The sequence below is a fragment of the Callorhinchus milii genome, unplaced genomic scaffold (genome assembly GCF_018977255.1).
Source record: "Callorhinchus milii isolate IMCB2004 unplaced genomic scaffold, IMCB_Cmil_1.0 Scaffold10, whole genome shotgun sequence".
Taxonomy (NCBI): domain Eukaryota; kingdom Metazoa; phylum Chordata; class Chondrichthyes; order Chimaeriformes; family Callorhinchidae; genus Callorhinchus; species Callorhinchus milii.
In genome coordinates this window covers 2,316,064-2,334,942 of record NW_024704751.1, presented here as the reverse complement: position 1 = coordinate 2,334,942, position 18,879 = coordinate 2,316,064, and the positions used below count along the sequence as shown (strand labels likewise).

General features: G+C 42.5%; 1 non-coding gene across 1 annotated transcript; it reads right to left on the bottom strand.

The window, feature by feature from the left end:
• Nucleotides 1–6,966: 6,966 nt before the first annotated feature.
• On the bottom strand, nucleotides 6,967–7,040 carry trnaa-cgc. The gene has a single exon. It is a non-coding gene; the product is annotated as a tRNA-Ala (tRNA).
• Between the last annotated feature and the right edge of the window lie 11,839 nt (nucleotides 7,041–18,879).

Sequence of the window (18,879 nt, the reverse complement as noted above, 5' to 3'; positions counted from 1 at the left end):
TTTCACAAGAAACTGAAGCTAAGCATTTGAGACGCGCCATCATAACTAACTGAATCATGATACACGAGACATTGTAAAACGTACGCATCTCTCCCTGAAGGAATACTAAGAGTTACTTCGAACTTCGGAGATCAGCTTTATTCATTATAGAGAAGGAGGGGAGTGGGGGGGATCAAATTCAAGTTAATATTTGATGGTATTGTTATTCCAGGTAGTGCACGGTTACTGAAGGCCATTTGAAAGAGAGTGAAATAAAGTGGGAGAGAAAGCAGTTTCTTGAGATTGGATGAATCGTTTGATTAAGATTAATAGCAAATCCTTATCTCAAGCAAATGGAAATTCAATGGAGATATCCTTCTTGTTTTCCCTTTATTGCAGAAAAAATTTGATCTTAACGAGAACCAAATCCATAAATTCCTATCGCTCAAAAATAAACTTGACGAGCGTATTAAAAATGAATTGCACAATTCAAAACTGCAGATTGAATGCTTCTTGAAAAATAATATTTGATTCTTCGTGTGGGAACGTGGCCTGTCATTGTTAATGGTTTGTTGGATGGTGGGGGCATCTCAGCAAAGCTTCTTATTGTCTACAGCTATTAAACTCTCCGAGATGCTGCCCAGCGCGAAGGGCGCTGTATCAATGCAAGTTGTTGTTTTCATTGTTGTATTTTAGAATAACAATCACTGGATAGCAATCCAGAATGGGAAGGGGAAAGTAGTTTGCTTTTTCCCCTCCACAGACTGGGCACACTGATGCTAATTGCAGCAACCAGACCATTGCCTGGACTCATGTTAATTAGTTCAACTCAGATAAGGGGATGAAGCTTGAGATTTACACAAGTTGTTATGGCTCAGTTTTCACCCCATAACAAAGTGTCCACCTGGATTAATTTGTAATACTTTGATTTAGAAGGTTGTGGGTTCAGCCCCACATTGGGACATGAGTGACACTCCAGTGCAGTGGTGGGGTAGATGTTGGAGGTGTGTCGTTTGGATGAGATGTTAAACCAAGGACCCATCTGCTTGTTCGGGTGGATATTAAAGATCTCATGGCACTTTTCAAAAAGGGAAGCAATTTCTCCCGGTGTCCTGGTCACCAATCCCCCAGATAAAAAAATTACATTTACTTCATGGCTCTGGGTCAATGTTTGTGGGACATTGTGTGCAAATTAACTGCTGCATTTACCTACCAATATACAGTCACTACGTTCCACAGTAAATCCTGTGAAGCGTTCGGAGATATTTCAATAATGTGACGTATCTTGAAAGCAAGATATTAATAATTACGTGTTGAGATGTCAGGCCTAATTCTTATTTTGCTATGTACATTATCACACACCTTCCTTAGTTCCACCATGTACACCCATTTTAGCTCGGAGAGCAGCCAGACAATCTGCAACTTGTGCTGCTTTATTCCGAAGCCACATACGAAGAGGCACAAACACTTGATCTAGTTTGACTTTGTTCTGATACCCACACCCGGTTGTCCAAAAAAAAGTCTGAAGAAAGAGCTGGGCATCGTGACTAAAAGATCTGTCAAGATCTAATAAGCTGGTGGAACAGGCTTGATGGGTTGAATGTTCACCTCCTCTTCCTGCTTTCCTACATTCCTACAGCAAACAGCACCACCGAGATTTGGAACTCATTGTCACGTTGTAAACATGTACATGAATGGCGTCTGTCTGTCGTATCCTTTGGGTGTTATGGTTGGATTGGAAGCAAGGCAATCTGATGGTTGTGTTATATATAAGCCTGGTAGTAACAGGTTCTTTAAAATAATTGAGTTGGTTGATGTTGGAGGTATAATCGTCAATGATCATGATAAGGAGGTGCAAGCAGAAAGTGGCCTGAGAACAAACAGAATTTTATTCTTATCAATAATGACAGTTAAGCTGTGTTGAATTCTCAGAGTTTAACCAACGTCCATCAAACAGTGGATCAAAGTAAATGCAGTTGTTATCTTTGGTGCTCGATTCTGATTCTCTTATCATGTAAGCTTAGAGTGGTATTATTCAATTCCCACAGCACTCTATTGATAACAGAAGAGACTTTACTGATGAGGACAGCCTGGATAGCTACCTATCTCAGGCCTCTGACATTATCACTGTCAAGCTAGGGGGTGAGCGAGAGCAGCCTGTAACCATCCAATGATTCCTTTGTGTAGAGAAGCACCCAGACATGGCACCTGTAATGAGCCCATTTGGAATCTCACCGTGTGCCAATATACAGGTGCAAAAGACCGTGCTGCCCTGCGCTGCCCTGCCCTGCGCTGCCCTGCCCTGCCCTGCGCTGCGCTGCCCTGCCCTGCCCTGCCCTGCGCTGCCTGCCCGGCGCTGCGCTGCCCTGCCTGCCTGCCCTGCCCTGCCCTGCCCTGCCCTGCCCTGCCCTGCCCTGCCTGCCGCCTGCCCTGCCCTGCCTGCCCTGCCGCCTGCCTGCCCTGCCCTGCCCTGCCCCCTGTCCCTGCCCTGCCTGCCCTGCCCCCCCCCCCCCCCCCCCCCTGCGCTGCCCTGCCCTGCCCTGCGCTGCCCTGCCCTGCCCTGCGCTGCCCTGCCCTGCCCTGCCCTGCCCTGCCCTGCCCTGCCCTGCCCTGCCCCCTGCCCTGCCCCCCTGCCCTGCCCTGCCCTGCCCTGCGCTGCCCTGCCCTGCCCTGCCCTGCCCTGCGCTGCCCACTTAAAGCAATCAAAAAGGTGAACGGAATGTTGGGCTTTATCTCGAGGGGTCTGGAATACAAAGGGGAAGCAACGATGCTTCAGTTGTATAGAGCGTTAATCAGACCCCATCTGGCGATTGCGTTCAGTTTTGGGCACCACACCTCAAGAAAGATATATTGGTCCTGGAGGGGGTGCAGCGTAGGTTCACCAGAATGTTACCAGGCCTAAGAGGGTTAAGTTACGAGGAAAGTTTGCATAAACTTGGCTTGTATTCCCTTGAGTTTAGAAGGTTGAGGGGTGATTTGATGAGGTATTTAAGATGATAAAGGGATTTGATAGGATAGATACAGATAAGCTGTTTCCTCTGGTGGGGGGATCCAAAACAAGGTGCCATAGTCTTAAAATCAGAAGCAGACCATTTAAGAGTGAAATCAGGAAGCATTTTTTCACTCAAAGGGGGTAGAAATCTGGAATTCTCTCCCCCAAAAGGCCGTGGATGCTTGGAATACCAGCCACACCTTCAAGAGTGAGGTTGATAGATTTTTGGTAGGTCAGAATATCAAGGGATATGGGGAGAAAGCGGGAAATTGGAATTGAAAGGATTAGTTGAGGTACAGATCAGCCGTGAGCTAATTAAATGGCGGAACAGGCTCCAAGGGCTGAACGGCCTCCTCCTGTTCCTACGTTCCTATTTAATTCTTTTATCTTCTCTGAATCTCATTGTTTGGCCGGTTCTTTGTTATTTTAAAACCTCTCGATAAAATCTTGTATACTGTGAGAAGTAAAGAACGGTGATACGGTGAGCCTGTGCTCTGGCACTGGGTGAGCTCATCTGTTGTGTATGGAGATGGAACAAGAACTTCCACCTGTGTGCATGGAACTCTCAGCTTTGGTTTGGATAATCTTAAGCACAGTGCTCGCTTTCCCCATGTGTCGGGTTCAAAACATTGACTGTCCAGCGCCTTGGGACGTCCTCCTGAAGGGAAAGGCGCTATACAAATGTCATTTTGTTGTTGTTGTTGTTGTTGGGTTGGACACCCGGCTGACCACAAATTAAGTCCTGGGGAACAGCTCGAGATCGGAAATTGGTTGACGTCGGGGCTCAGCATTGATAAGGTACCTCCTGCCCACACGCGCGCACGCCGCTCCTTGACGGTGCGTCAAGGAGCGGCGTGCGCGCGTGTGGGCAGGAGGTACCTTAGAAACACAGAGAGAAAATACAATTCATGTTAAAATGGGGGAAGATGAAAGATAATTAGAAACAAATTAACCAAGTTAATTTGCTGCAAGAGATCCCAATTAACAGGATTCAAATGGCCATCGATCCTCACTCGCTTTCACTGTGTCTGGCCAGCTGGAGATATGTGACTGTTTTCCCTGCGGCGGTATTAACATGAGTATATATCTTACCGATATCTTGTCATAGCTGATGACTGTATATTGCACAGACTGTTAGATTTTGCTGCTTAAACAAGATGAGAGATAATCGGAATAGATTTATCCTGGAACATTGTGTCTACAAGAGTAACTCACTGGTTACAGATGGGACAGTAAAGCGACATTAATTTTAGTTTGGGAACTCGTCGACAGTAAAGATTGTGTTGCCTGAGTTCTGATGGATAAATAATGGTGGACTGCTCATTCCTCGTAAAGGTAGGAAGGGCACGCAAAACAACACGCTGTCCGCAGAATGTATAAGAATTCAAGGAACGCTGGTTTGACAGAAGTCCGTCAAGTTTGCTCCTGTTTCATCTCTACCTCTGTTGCGGAATTCTCACGCATTCATGAGGGTAAATAGTATTAACAAAATAATAATCCTTGCATTTGATGCAGCATCTATAACATCGAAACTGCTTCATGGTTATTAATAATCCTGAATAATACTTGCCTTTGATATATCGCCTAATCACCTCTTCGAGACGTCTCAAAGCGCTTCACAGAAAATACTGTAAAGTGAATTGACTATATATTTTATGGGCGAAATGTGGCAGCCAATTGCGCACAGCAGTGTCCCACAAACAGTCGGGGCTGGAGTGACCAATTTATTATTATTATTTTTTTGAAGGAATTATTACCCCCGGAAAAGCGATCTTCCAATTGTCTAACAAACGGGTTCCTGCCAAGTGCAGTGATTGTAGGCAAAGACAGCAGCCAATTTTTGCACAACAGTGTCCCGCAAACAGCCTTGACCAATTTTATTCGGATGGGGATGTTGGCCAGGACATTAGGAGACACTCCCTTCTCTTTCCGAATAGTGCCTTTAATGTCCACCTGAACAGATGGAGAGTAAAACAATTGGAGAGTAATAGATACTTGCAAGTTAGTAATCTCAGCCTGATGATAATGTCATAAACCCTGGCTATTTATAATCATTGTCTGAGAATCACTTCAGGGTGTCCATCATTTTTTTAAATTATAGACTGTGAAGTTCCTGTCACTGTTTTTATTTCCATCAAGGTAAATGTTTCTACCATCAAGCAGTGACTTTCATGGTGAATGCTGGTAGATTGCTGGGCTGTAGGGGAAGAGGCAGGTAAATGGGACTGAATAGATTGCTGTTTCTAAGAGCGGGTTACAGAAACCATGGACCAAATGGCCTTCTTCTCTGCTGTAAAGTTTTTATGGTTCTATAATTGTGACATAACCAGAGCATGTATTGCTCAGTGTCGATCAGTGGTTGATCGCCGGGATTTTTGCAGAACATATAAAATTGGACCTGAGGCACATGAAACTCCACCAGTGATTCAATTGGTAAAGTCACCGCGCAGTGTGACATGGAGCCAAACAAGGAGGAAGGTTCCAAGTTCCAGGTGGTGGGGGCACTACCTTTGAACTAAGTATCCCTGGGTTATGGAGGAGAAAAATCATCGAATGTTTCTGCAATTGATTGCTGTGCAAGTAACCCCTGAGAAAGGTTGTGTTTGTGTAAGTTTGGGGAGGACAGTCAACCTTAATGCTGTGTGCAATTGTCCGCCGGGTTTTGCCCACAAAATATGCAGTCAATTCACTTTACATTATATTCTGTGAAGCGCTTTGAGACGTCTCGAAGACGTGAAAAGGCGCTATATCAAATGCAAGGATTACTATATGTGGAATTCTCAGTCTGGTTTGGATACTCTTAAACATGGTGATGGGTTTCTGCATGGGATCAGGCACGTGATTGGCTAAAACAAAGCTCTTCTGAGGTCTTAGCGATGTTGATGTGTCAAAGTTAGACCAAGTATTCCAATCCAGGGAGCAAGGACTTCTTTCCTAGGCTGTTTTCACCCTCTAACTGCGAGTACAAGTGGAATAGGGAGTAGGTCACCTGCCTAGTTTCTTAGCCAGGAGATAAAACAGAAGACAAAACCCTTCAGAAAACACAAATTAAATAAAAATCATGTTTGTCAACTTAATATAACTTAAATGAGCTCAGTTTAGTCCTATTTGTTCAGTAATATTTAGTTTAATAATCTTCGTTCGTTTATTTAGTTGTTAATTTCTCATAAAATGGAAATAGTGAAAAGATGCCTTGGAGACCCTCCACAAATCCTGATGTAAAATGTCTTTCTTTCTTTTTGAAGTTGATGGGACTCGAACAGCATTGCTTTATTACAAGAATAGTCATTAAAATAATAGGATTTTTACAATAAAATATGAATGAATGTTTTATTTATGAGTTGACTCATCTCACAGAATGCTAGGAAGGTTACATTTTCCAAACCTTTTTTGTTCCCAGCCTCATCTTTTTTTAAGTATTTAATTATTTTTCTCTTTTTAGTTCTCGCTCAGTGTGTAAATCTGTTCTCCGTATGAGATATTAAATAGGTCCTGCATGCCTGTTTGGGTGGATGTTAAAAAGATCCCATGGCAAAAAGCATAGGGAGTTTCTCCAGGTGTCCTGGAGGTAAAAATGGTCATTCACTTCATGGTGATTTGTTTGCCTGCAAAAGGCACAGTGAGTACGCTTTATCGTATATCCTGTGAAGCACTTTGGGAACTCTTCCTGACATGAAAGTCGCTATATAATAATAATAATAATAATCCTTGCATTTAATACAGCGCCTTATCATGTAGTCAAGACATCTCAAAGCGCTTCACAGAATATACTGTAAAGTGAATTGACTGTATATTCTGTGGGCGAAAGCGGCACAGCACTGTCCCACAAACAGTTGTGCATTGTGTGACCAATTTATTATTAATTTGTTTGAAGGGATTAATTACTCTCGGAAAAGCAATCTGCCAATCGACTAACACCTGGCTTACTTCTTACCAGTTCTTACTTACTGCCAGGTAAACAGAGGAGTGTGGAGTAAGGAAGCTTGCCCAACTTTTCGCCCTGCCTGGGAATCGAACCCAGGTCCTCTCGCTTGCGAGGCGAGTGCTCTAACCACTGAGCTACAGGACTCCATGTTGAATTGCCCACTATTCCAGCTGCAAACTGTTCCCAGATAGACTGGTAGTACGGATGCTTCAATTCTTATTTCTGCAGATTGCAGCTGATTATGCACCAACGATGTGGAGCACACTGACAGTGTCTCATTCAGAGTTTCTGTTTGACACAAAGTGGACCCAAACCTCTATTTATTAGGTGTGTCTATGGCAATAAAGAGCTTCAGCGCTTTGATTAAATGTCCCAGCATCAGCCTTGGTCTGCAGCCAGCAGCCTCAGCATTTAATCAACCCAGGAACTGTTTATTGCCTCATACATGCCTGACAGCTAAAAGTTACTGCTAATTCTACCAAGACTTTTGTCACATTCAAAAGTTTTATTTCGGAGTAAAAATCGACAATTTAAGATTACTGTTGCAAGCTTCCAAACTTCTTTAAAACCTCAAAATGTTCAATTTAAGGCAAGAACAAAATCCCCCAGGAAGTACAATTTTGTTTTGGATTTTTCAATTTTTTTTTATCACAGCCAAAAGAATATATCTTTTTGTTCATATTTTTACAGCACTTCATTGTCAAGAAAGGATGTGTGCATTATGAATGCGAATGGCACTCTCTCCCTGTTGGGTCAGAGGGCTGTAGGTTCCAACCTCACACCAGGAGAGAATGAGGTGAATTTTGAGGTGTCATCCTTCAGATGAATCATAACGCGAGGTGTTGTCTGGCTGTGTGGTTGGACATTAGCAGATCTCTATGGCGTTAATTCAAAGAACAGCAGGGAGTTCTTCTGACGTACTGGCCAATATTTCTCACTCTTTCAAATTCACAACAAAAAGATTAAATTTGGTCATTGATGTCATTGCTGTTCATGGGACATGGTTGGTATAGATTAGCTGCATCATTTGTCTACATCGCAGCAGTCCCTGAACTTCAAAGTAATTCATTGCGTGAAGCACTCTAAGAATTTTTGACAAGATAAGGCGCTATATCAAACGCAAGTGTTATTATTTTAATTTTGATACGCTTAATTCAATCAACAAAACTAAAATACAACATGGAATACATGAATTGTTACATGATGTTCAAAAAACCGTACACGGATAAGACTGTGTTTTCTGCTCCTAGGAAATTGTGTGTGTGTTTATGTGTATGTGTGTTTGTGTGTGTGTTTGTGTGTATGTGTGTTTGTGTATGTTTGTGTCTGTGTGTGCGTGTGTGTGTGCATGTATGTGTGTTTATCTGTGTTCGTGTCTGTGTGCGCATGTGTGTGTGCATGTGTGTGTGTTTGTGTGTGTGTGTGTGTGTGTGTGGACTTGCAAAATAAGAATTATAATCCTTGCAATTGATAATGCGCCTTTCACGTCAGGAGGATGTTTCAAAGCGCTTCACGGGATTCACTGTAAGAGAATACCACAGCCAATTTGCACAAATGTCCCACAAATGTCCATGAATTTAATTATCACTTTTATCTGGGGGATTGTTGGCCAGGATAATTGGAGAAAATCCAACAACAACAAATTACATTTGTATAGCGCCTTTCATGTCAGGAGGACGTCAGAACGCCATTCTTTTTCTGAATAGTGTCATGGGATGTCTATCTAAAGAGAAATAAATTGCAGCGGATATGGGGAAAGGGCAGGTAAATGGGACTGAAATGATTGCTCTTTAAAAGTGCCAGCACAGACACAACGGGCCGAATGGCCTTCTTCTGTACTGTACATTTCTGTGGTCCTATGAGATCTTCAATGTTTTGCCTGACCAGCCAGATGGGACCTTGGTTTAATGTGTCATCTGAAGGACAGTAGAGATAACAATGCAGTACACCTTTGGATTATAATATAATAATCTTTGCATTTGATATAGCACCTTATCACTTCTTCGAGACGTCTCAAAAGTGCTTCACAGTGTATACTGTAAACTGAATTGACTGTATATATTGTGGGTGAAATGCGGTAGCCAATTGCTCACAGCAGCGTCCCACAAACAGTCGTGAATTGAGTGAACAATTTTTTTTTGAAGGAATTATTACCCCTGGAAAAGCGATCTGCCAATCGACTAACAACTGGGTTCCTACTTACTGCTAGGTAAACAGAAGCGTGTGGAGTAGGGAAACCTGCCCAACGTCTCGTTCGGATTGGGCTCATGTGTTTGAATAATCCAACAATTTACTGATTCGGATCACACATGAAGAATGACCATTTTGTCTGAGGACACGGGTGACACCTTTGAAAGTCTACGGCAGCGTTAGAAGCCGTGGAGAGAAAACTGGAGTGGCAAACACGCAAGATGTTATAATAATAATGTATGCGTTTTATTCTTCTTCAGTGATAGATTACATCCTCGTTCCTCAAAGTACTTGGAGCGACTTTTATCTGTGTGCTCAAGGAACATCTGCGTGGGTGTCAGAGTGAATTGTATGCGGGTGGCGATGGGATGTTGGGATATCTGTATAAATGGCAATGTGAGCTTGGGGTTTCTGGACATGTTGGAGTTTCTGTCGAGAGCAGTGCGAGATTAGAGTGTCTGAGATGAGGAGCCGTGTTTGATTTATTTCTCCCACACACCCCCCACTTTATTTTTTCCCTTTCATGTCTTCATCTTTCTTTGTCTCAGGTTCATTAATGCGCGGCGTTGTTGGAGTGTGTGATGTGCCAGGTTGTGCCCCCTGTTGCAAAGACGGAAAATATTGTTTCAGCTTAATAAAAAAAATTCCGGTGAAATAAAGATGTTAAAGATACTGATAGTAAAGGTTGGGGATGCTATGAAGGCTGCTGATAACTGACCTAAACAGATGGGATAGGCTGGCGGTGTCACTTTCTGGGAAGGGCTAGCACAATGAAGATAAATGTGCCTCCAGCCTCCTCCATCTATTGCAGATGTTATCTATCAAAGTTCCAGCCGTGTAAATCAGAAGCCTTGACAGCCACATCTGTAGCTTCCTTTGAGCGGGCGGGAGGCTGTGAAGGTGCCTCAACATAACCAGCTCCCCAAAATAGGCAAACCTCCAACACAGATCTGAGTGGCACGGATTTTGCGGGTTGTTTCCCCTGGAGCATGTGCTGTCCCACAAAGCCCATAGCTAAAAGGATTCCCCACCCGCCCTTTATAGGCCCCAAGAGGCTGTCAACAGGAAGCACTAACTAGCAGCACAAACTTGCATAGCTAAATGAAGGGCTGTGTGTCACTAAAGGATTTTCCTGGTTGACCGCCCTTTCCCCCTGTCTGCCTGCTGCAAAGGGAACAGGAGTGGATTCAGGGCCTAACACAGGAAGGGTATACCCTGTGTAGGATAGCTCCTTCTTCACAAGGACCAGATTACTCCCTTTCAACAAGAGCTTCGAACCGCTATCTCGTCCAGCCACAACCTGTATCGCCCGCCCCAGAACACAGTAATACTCTGTTCTGTAGCTTTGTGTGTAGTCGCTTAATGGTGACCATACAGCTTGCCCATTGCAAAGCGCAGTAATCGTTCAACTAGTACTGTCCTATCTGTTAGGGTTAGGCTTGGAGTGCTGGAGAGATGTGCAGGCGTTCACGTACCCATTGATAAGCATGGTAACTATTGACATTGCCTGAGTTATTGTGGACTTGCCTGGCTTTCCTCAGAGCCAGTTCAACACCTTGGGGCATCTGCCTACCTCTCCTGTTCCAACAGCAGGGTATTTTTAGACGAGCAGCCTGCATGCTAGGAATTAGTGCGTGGGCGTTGGAGAAAGAAAAGAAGAAAGAAAAAATACAAGTGTATAAAGCGATTTAGTTTTGTCCGAGGAGAATAGAAATGAAGTAGCAGTTGTTATTGCCGGTGCCTGTGCATGCAGAGTCGAACCAGTCTTTTGCAACACAAGATGATGAGGAACGTTTGCATGATGAAAACTATTTGATTTCACCCACAACAACAACAACAACAACTTGTAAGCACTTGTATTGCACTTTTCATTTAGGATCACATCTCAAAGCACTTAAACGATGACCAGATTGGACGTCGAATAAGGGAGAGGAGAAAGGGGAGGTGGCCATTCACAGGGTCAAAGACTGTTTGTGGGACACTGCTGTGCACGATTGGCTGCCGCGTTTCGCCCACAAAATGTAGTCAGTTCACTTTACAGTATATTCTGTGAAGTGCTTTGAGAGGTCTCGAAGACGTATCAAATGCAAGGATTATTATTATTATTAAAGAGATAGGATTTAAGGTGGGACTTGAAGACAGATAGAAAGGAGACAGAGGAGTAGCGGGAGTTCCAGAGATCAGGGGCATAGTAGTTGAAGAACCAGGCACTGATGAGTTTATTATTGTTGTGAAAGTTTTATTCCCTAACTGTTGACCTACATTCCTTCTCAGAAATTGCTTGCAATTTCTTTGATTGATAACAGATGTCTGGCAGAGAAGTTTTACTTGCACTCGTACGTGTTCCCACATGCAAACATTTCAACTGCAATCTCGGGTGAGTGCAAAAACACTTGCCCCATGCTCCCCGAGCCCATTACAAGACCACAATTCCTTTAGAGTAGTGCATGATAGTACAAAAACTCATCTCCAGGTCCACGCATGTCCCAGTTGTAAAAGGGGTGTAGCTTGGTTATGATTCTATTTGTGATCTAACCCTGACGAGCCAATGCTGGCGTCTTTTGTTAAACCATCCAAACCATTCGCCTATGAAATATAGTCACTGCACTTTGAGATGTTTTCTTGATGCAAAAGTCTCTGCATCAAATGCAAGGATTGTTGTAATGATTATTGATTGTTCACCACCGTCTCAGTCACAAATTTGCCCTTTTATTTTTTCCGGTAATTGGCAAAGCTCTGCAGCACTGCAGTGAATTCCACAGGTCTGTTTCCAGGACGGATTGTGTCAGAGCATTTTATTAGACTGATGCAATTCTCACTGTCGGGAGCCCTCTCTGACAGATGAGCTGCTGTTGTTATCATTGTGAGCTTCCTTCTGTTTTCTGTAACAAAATCAGAGATATTGCCCAGCGCAAGTCGGAGCAGCACATCCTGTTTTATTTTCAGCACTTTTTCAGGTCGCTCTTTGACGACCACCATTCTCTGGGTGAGTGAGCAGATGGGATGACTTGATGCTATTTCGCCAGTGTCGCTATGAAATAACGCTATGAAAACCAGAGTTTCTTATTAAGCTGGGACCACCTTGCTTTAAAACTGAGTTGTGGCAGGACTTTCTGTTTTGGAAGTCGATTCTTTTTAAGCAGCGTGAAAAACCAGCCTCCAAATTAAGACTAAAAATTAAACATTTTCCACAATTCTGCCCGTTCTTAAATTTTAATACAAAATGGTTTTATGGGTTAAACCTAAGTGCAATTTCATAAGAACATAAGAAATTCTAGACAAAAAAGAAAGACCAAGGTCCATCTAATTCACCTTCCACCTTCGTGGCGGTCACATGCACATATTTCCCGAACTACCTAAGTACTATATCCCATAATGTTGTTTCCTAAAAGAAAATGATCTAATTTGTTTTTGAAGGAATCAAGATTTCCTGCTTCAATTTCAGCCCAGTGACCTCCCAATTTCAACCATTCCACACTGAGCGTTTGCTAAGTAGAGCTCAGGCACCTTGCCAAGGGTAGAAACTAGAGGAGTAACAGTTCTATAAAATATTGTTACAAATAATATAGAAATAGAGCTTTTGTGCTTCATCAATGTTGGGATTAACCTGCCTATTCATATGATTTCCTTGCTCTCTCTCTCTGGGAGCGAGATAGAGAGGAAGACCGGGGATACTACAGAAACTTGTATTTATATAGCATCCTTCATGTAGGTTAGCGGGGAGCAAGCAATACTAGCAATAGAGCCGGGCTGACACCTACCAACTTGCCCTAGTGTCACGTTTTCTTGCTGCCGTGAAGACCCAGCTCTTGATTTTTTTATAAAACATCACAAATCATTCAGCTCCAGCTATGCGTTCGATACTCTGCCAGAGTATCAGGTCTGTGACATTAGTGACTGCTCTTTGAAGTTGGTGCATGTGCAGAGCAGTGCATTGTATATTACAGCCGACCAAAGTCAAAGGCTGCGATTGTCAATCTGTCTTTGAGTCCCAGAAACGTTCAATTGACTCATGGCTGCTGTCCAGAGCTACAAGAGAAACGAGGTGGGTGTAATTTTGGATACGGTTGTCACACTACCTTCATAATCACTTCCTGGATGTAGCCTGTCTTACATCTCATGGAGGTGCATGTCACAAACACATAGTAATCACGATCGCACCTCCAGAGACAATTGCAGGATTCATGGAGTCATCTATTATTGTGATCCATAATGATAGGCTGTGCAGACCTTACCCATGAACATGGGCATTTGATTCGACCTGGAAACTTTCATTGCTGTATCCTTTCCTTTTTAGGTCAACTTTGTGTGATTCTGCAGTCCTAATATTCCCCCCCCAACCCCCCCCACCCCACTCCTCCAACACCCCCACACACTATGCAGCATTCTGTACACGTCCTTAAAAGCAAACGTGAACAAAGCCCACTAGGAAATCTACAACTAGTAAAAATAATCCTTGCATTTGATATAGCGCCTTATCATGTCTTCGAGACGTCTCAAAGCGCTTCACAGAATATACTGTAATCGCGCACGTACAAAAATATACAGTCACTGGACTTTACAGTGAATCCTGTGAAGCGTTTTGATACATCTCCTGATGTGAAAGGTGCTCAATCAAATTATTATAACATCGGATTATTATAACTCAAATCACCCTCCCTGTTTTGAAGTCTACTAATTTTGCATTTGGGAAGAAACCTCCACAGCTCGAAGCACCATTGATAAGCCAGACAACATGTTCAACTGTTAGCAGTACCCGACATCATGTGGATTTGCCTGGCTTTGCTAGTTCAATCCCACAAAGGTCTCATGTAGGAGGAGTCCTGTAGCTCAGTGATTAGAGCACTCGCCTCGCAAGTGAGAGACCTGGGTTCGATTCCCGGCAGGGCAAAACCTTGGCCAAGTTTCCTTACTCCACACTCCTGGTAATTGCTGAAAAAGAAATAAATAATAATTTGGTCACTCAATCCATGACTGTTTGTGGGACGCTGCTGTGCGCAATTGGCTGCCACGTTTCGCCCACAAATATACAGTCAATTCACTTTACAGCATATTCTGTGAAGCGCTTTGAGACGTTGCGAAGATGTGATAAGATGCTGTATCAAATGCAAGGATTATTATCTCGCTTGCCCGTTGCTTCCCCTAGGAGGGTGTTGTGAGATGTGTAAACCACCTGCTGGGAATTCGGGTGTCGTCAAGGGGAAGGAAAGAAAAAGAGAGAAGAGTAAAGAACTTCAGCCTAAAAGTTGTTTTTAATTAAGTCCAATTAAGAAGAATATAAATCAAACAGCAGTTCTTAGCAACGTGGCACGTGTGTGCAGAGTCGATACAACCGTTTGGGTCGCAGGAACACAAGAGAGGTGTGGATGGAGAAGGCCCTTGAGTATTCTGGAAGGACGAATTCCACTTGATCTCATCCTACCAGAATCCACCTTATCTACCGATTTCCACAACAGAATCAAACTGGTATTTCAATGAGTCCATGTCCTGGCCTTTGTCGTCCTTCCTGCTAACCAGTAAATTTGAAACAACAACAACGTGCATTTATATAGCGCCCTTCACGTGGTGTAGTGTCCCGGAGCGCTTCAAATATCAAATATCAAGCATTGAAGATGAGTTTCACTTTTTCTCTCTAATGTTGCTTAATAGCTTTGTTTTGTCTTCCTTTACATTTGCTTCTGGATCATTGTTGTGAATGTTTTATGCACAAATGTTGTACTTCATTCTCTCCCCCTCCCCCTGCCCCAAATCCTTGCGATTTCATCGGGCTGTGAAATATTTATTGATAACAGGAGTCTGGCAGAGAAGTTTCTCCATCTGTTATTGCCAAGTCGTGTTCTGTTTTCTCTTTTATTATTCCTGAAAGCAAGCGCTTATTCCAGGCAGCATTTCCAGATGCTCTTTCATCATCCACCCCCCACCCCCCCCCCTACCGCTCCACTCCAGCTGCTTCAGACCAGGAATCATACATGTGACCCGCTGGTCTTTGGCAATTAGTATTATAGAAGCCAGTGCCAGACCAACACTCTGTTTGTCATGAAATACCTGGGAAAGGCTTTGGCCTACAAAATGCACACACCCGACAGTTTACTGTATATCACAAGGTTGGTTTGTATAAGACGGCCCTTTCATCTATCTAATCTCAACCTTCCAGAATACCCAATCCTCCCATCCTCCCATCAGAGCATCAAGCTGCTTTTTTAAGTGAAAATCCCCTGTAGCACTTTGAGACATCCTCCTGATGTGATAGATGCTGTATCAACAGCAAGGATTGTTTAGTATTTACTTATTTTAAGGGAACAAAGAGGTTAGCTGGTGGGTCATTATACAGAATGAGATTCATACCCTAAAGTGGTACCCTAAAGCTTAACGCCAGGACCCTGTCTCCACACCATCTTCAAGCTTCCTTCCTCTCTGACTATGGATATTGGAGCTTGTCTATCTTTTAGTTTGACCACTTTTCCCTGTTCTCTTCCAATACGGTTTGTTCTTTTGCTGATGCCATTTAATTGGGCCCAGTAGACGTTGTTTCAGAGTCAATAGCCAGTAGATGATATTACAGTCTTTACAGTGTTACAGTTCAGCAACACTTTTGATTATAAGCTGGCTATATTTGTTTGATATGCAATGAATATAAATAACAATTATAATAGGGTTATATTGTACTGTTTACAAGTGAGGTGAGCTAATACTGTATTAATGGAATGATGTTGTGAGGATGTTGCAGTCAACATCATGAGCTGGAATATCACTTGTATTCATTACATATTCTGTTTGTACCAGACATTAAAAATTAATTAGGTAAAGAAGTAGATGAAGGGGTAAAAGAACGTTGGCTTACTGCTGCTGGATATTCCTTTGTGATTTGGTGTCAGTGCAGCCTGGATGCAGAGCAAATCCTAGTTAAGGACATTGTTTGTCTACATTGGGCTTGGAGGAATCTCTGCAAATTAAATTTCAAATGAAGGACGACAGTTCAAGTGTTTACGGAATGAATACGTCACGATGCAGATCATGATTTAATTGACACTTTGTTTTTTTTAGTACGTCGCCTCTCGTGATGGACATGCCATAGTTTCTGCAAGTGGAATCTTTATTATTATTATCAATACCCTTTGTGTTTCGTCGCGCACCTTTCGAGTCAGGAGGACATTTCAAAGGGCTTCCTTCACAGGATTTTACTGCAAAGTGTATTTTGTATTTGACTTTGTATTTCGTAGACAGACAGGTCAGCCTATATGTGCACAGCAATATGCCACAAACAGCCGTTTAGAGAAAGATCAATTTTATCTGGGGGATTGTTGGCCAGGACTCCAGGAGAATCTCGCTTCTCTTTTTGAATAGTGCCGTGGGATCTTTAAAATCAACCTGAACAGGCAGACAGGACTTTGACCATCTCATCCAATTCAGTGCTCCTCCCGCTCTGTATTCCTGGCACTGTGGATTCAAATTTCCAATGTGGGGCTTGGACCCATACCTTCTGACTCAGACATGAGAGTGCTCCCAACTGAGCCAGGCTGACGGACTTTATTCCCAGCAATCGCAGAGCTTGTCCTGGCCGCTGAGAGGGACTAATAATTATCCTATCCAGTTGTCTTGTGTATTGGATTTTACATGTTCAGATGGCATGCTATCAATATCTTTGAAAAGCAGATATTACCACAAAGATCAGAGGTGTTTAATCTATTTCAGAACAAATCTGCAGAAACACTACTACAGTGAGCGAGTAGTAAACTTATGGAACAGACTCCCTAGGGAGATGGTGGAAGCAGAAAATGTTTGTTTGAAGAACAAATTAGATAGATTTCTGCTAGAAAATAATACCTCTGGGATACAGTATGTAGTTTGGGACACGACATGTCAAGCGACTGCCAGGATGTGGAAGGCGAATTAGATGGACCTCGGTCTTCTTTTGCCCGACAAATTCTTATGTTTTTATGTAACTTTGTTCTAACAAAAGTATAAAAATGAATAATTTGTCAGCATTATATATTAATATATTACAGTATCAAAAGTATCATTTAGTTTGTTGTTTACCCATTTACAGAAAATTTGGTCTTTTCGTCCTTTGAAAGAGCAGCAGACTTTAGATTCATAGCCCTTTTTAACAGTCTTTTCCCTTGGGGCTGCTTAATATATTTTTTCCTTTTGTTCTATTTGCTACTTGATCAATAATGGCGATGTGACTGGAGAATTTTGTCCACATAAAGACTGTTCCATTCTTTTGAATTGGTGCCGTGATGCAACCACACGTGGTTTGTGTTTATGAGACATGGCCAGGTTAAGGTATGCTGTGTCTTTTGCCAATACAGTGTAAAAATTAACAATAGTATTGACACAATATATTTACGGATCTGAGTGAAAGATCTTAACTGGCAATTTACCTGCAACTGAAGATTTTACGGTCAAAAGCATTTTTAAGACACAATGGGGTGTAATTTGATTGCTAAAAATAGCTAAATCTTTATAGCCAGAAATCCCCAATGTTAAGGACTTAGTAAAAGGACTACTCTCTTCAGCGATCTAGAGTATATTTGGGATCTAACATAAGCAGTTTGCTCACACAAGCGAGCTTTACATTTGTCACTTTCCCCATCATAAGTGAACAGAATGCCCTTTAATGCTATCAACCACTGTATGTTAGACCCTTACCATTTCATTGGAACCTACAGAGATCCTCCTGCTTTACAAGAGATCCATTCAATGGATCCTATCGGTGAGATATTCCTCAGAGAGCATGCACAACGATCGGGGAAATGTATCCGGCATGGTTCAAGGAGTTAGATCAAAAAACGAAGACAAAAACACAGAGTTCTCCTGTGCATTGACAGTGCATGTTGCCAGGCTGCAGCAGAACTACTTATATTTAAAACTGCACCGTCAAATTCTACCTATTCCACCCAAGTAATTTACACTTCAACATCCCAGCTGGTGACCTCAATGAATCATAAAGTGTGTGAATGTTGAGTACAGAAATTTACTTGGTACCCATTGATTTCCAAGATCAATGCAAACATAATGCTTCTGATGTGCAACAATGCCCTTAATTGCCACTTGCTCTGCTCCAGGATGCATTGGCACCAAATCGTAAAGGAATATCCAGATGTATGAATCGCATTACAGTCCAGATATTCAATAGATGGAGCAGTGAATGGTATCCAGGACCTTTATGATCATCATCCAAGATTCGTGATTCCCAGGTCATAATAATAATAATAATCCTTGCAATTGAGATAACGCCTTCAAGACATCTCAAAAACACTGTCATTGTCATATTGACAACGAGGCAACAGATCGCAATCATACATTGATGGAATTATTGGATGGCTCTATTGGAGCACCAAATGCCAATGGACCTGGTGTCAACAGATTCATGAGCAAGGGTGGACATAGAAACGATGACCACTGCTAGCCTTCAGTTGGAGGAATGAACAAATGAGCTGGAGCGTGTAATATAGTGGATCAGGCAATTTTTCTGTGCTCTGTTGGGTGTCTGACATACATGGAAACCCATTGTCATGATTAACACAATGTCAAACCATCTGGTTTGGATACTTAAACATGACAAAGGATTTCCTCATGTGTCAGACACACCCCACTCCCCCTCCAAAAATGAGCCTTTGGATTCTGTCCTCACTGCACTTTTTAATAAAATCATATATAATAATAATAATAAAAATGAATGCTAAAAGCCATTTTTTTTAGCTCGCTAAAGTTTTTGCGAAAATTCTTTTCATCTTCCTATAGATTCTTGGACTTATTTTAAAAACCTTTGAAATTAAAAGAGAACCCT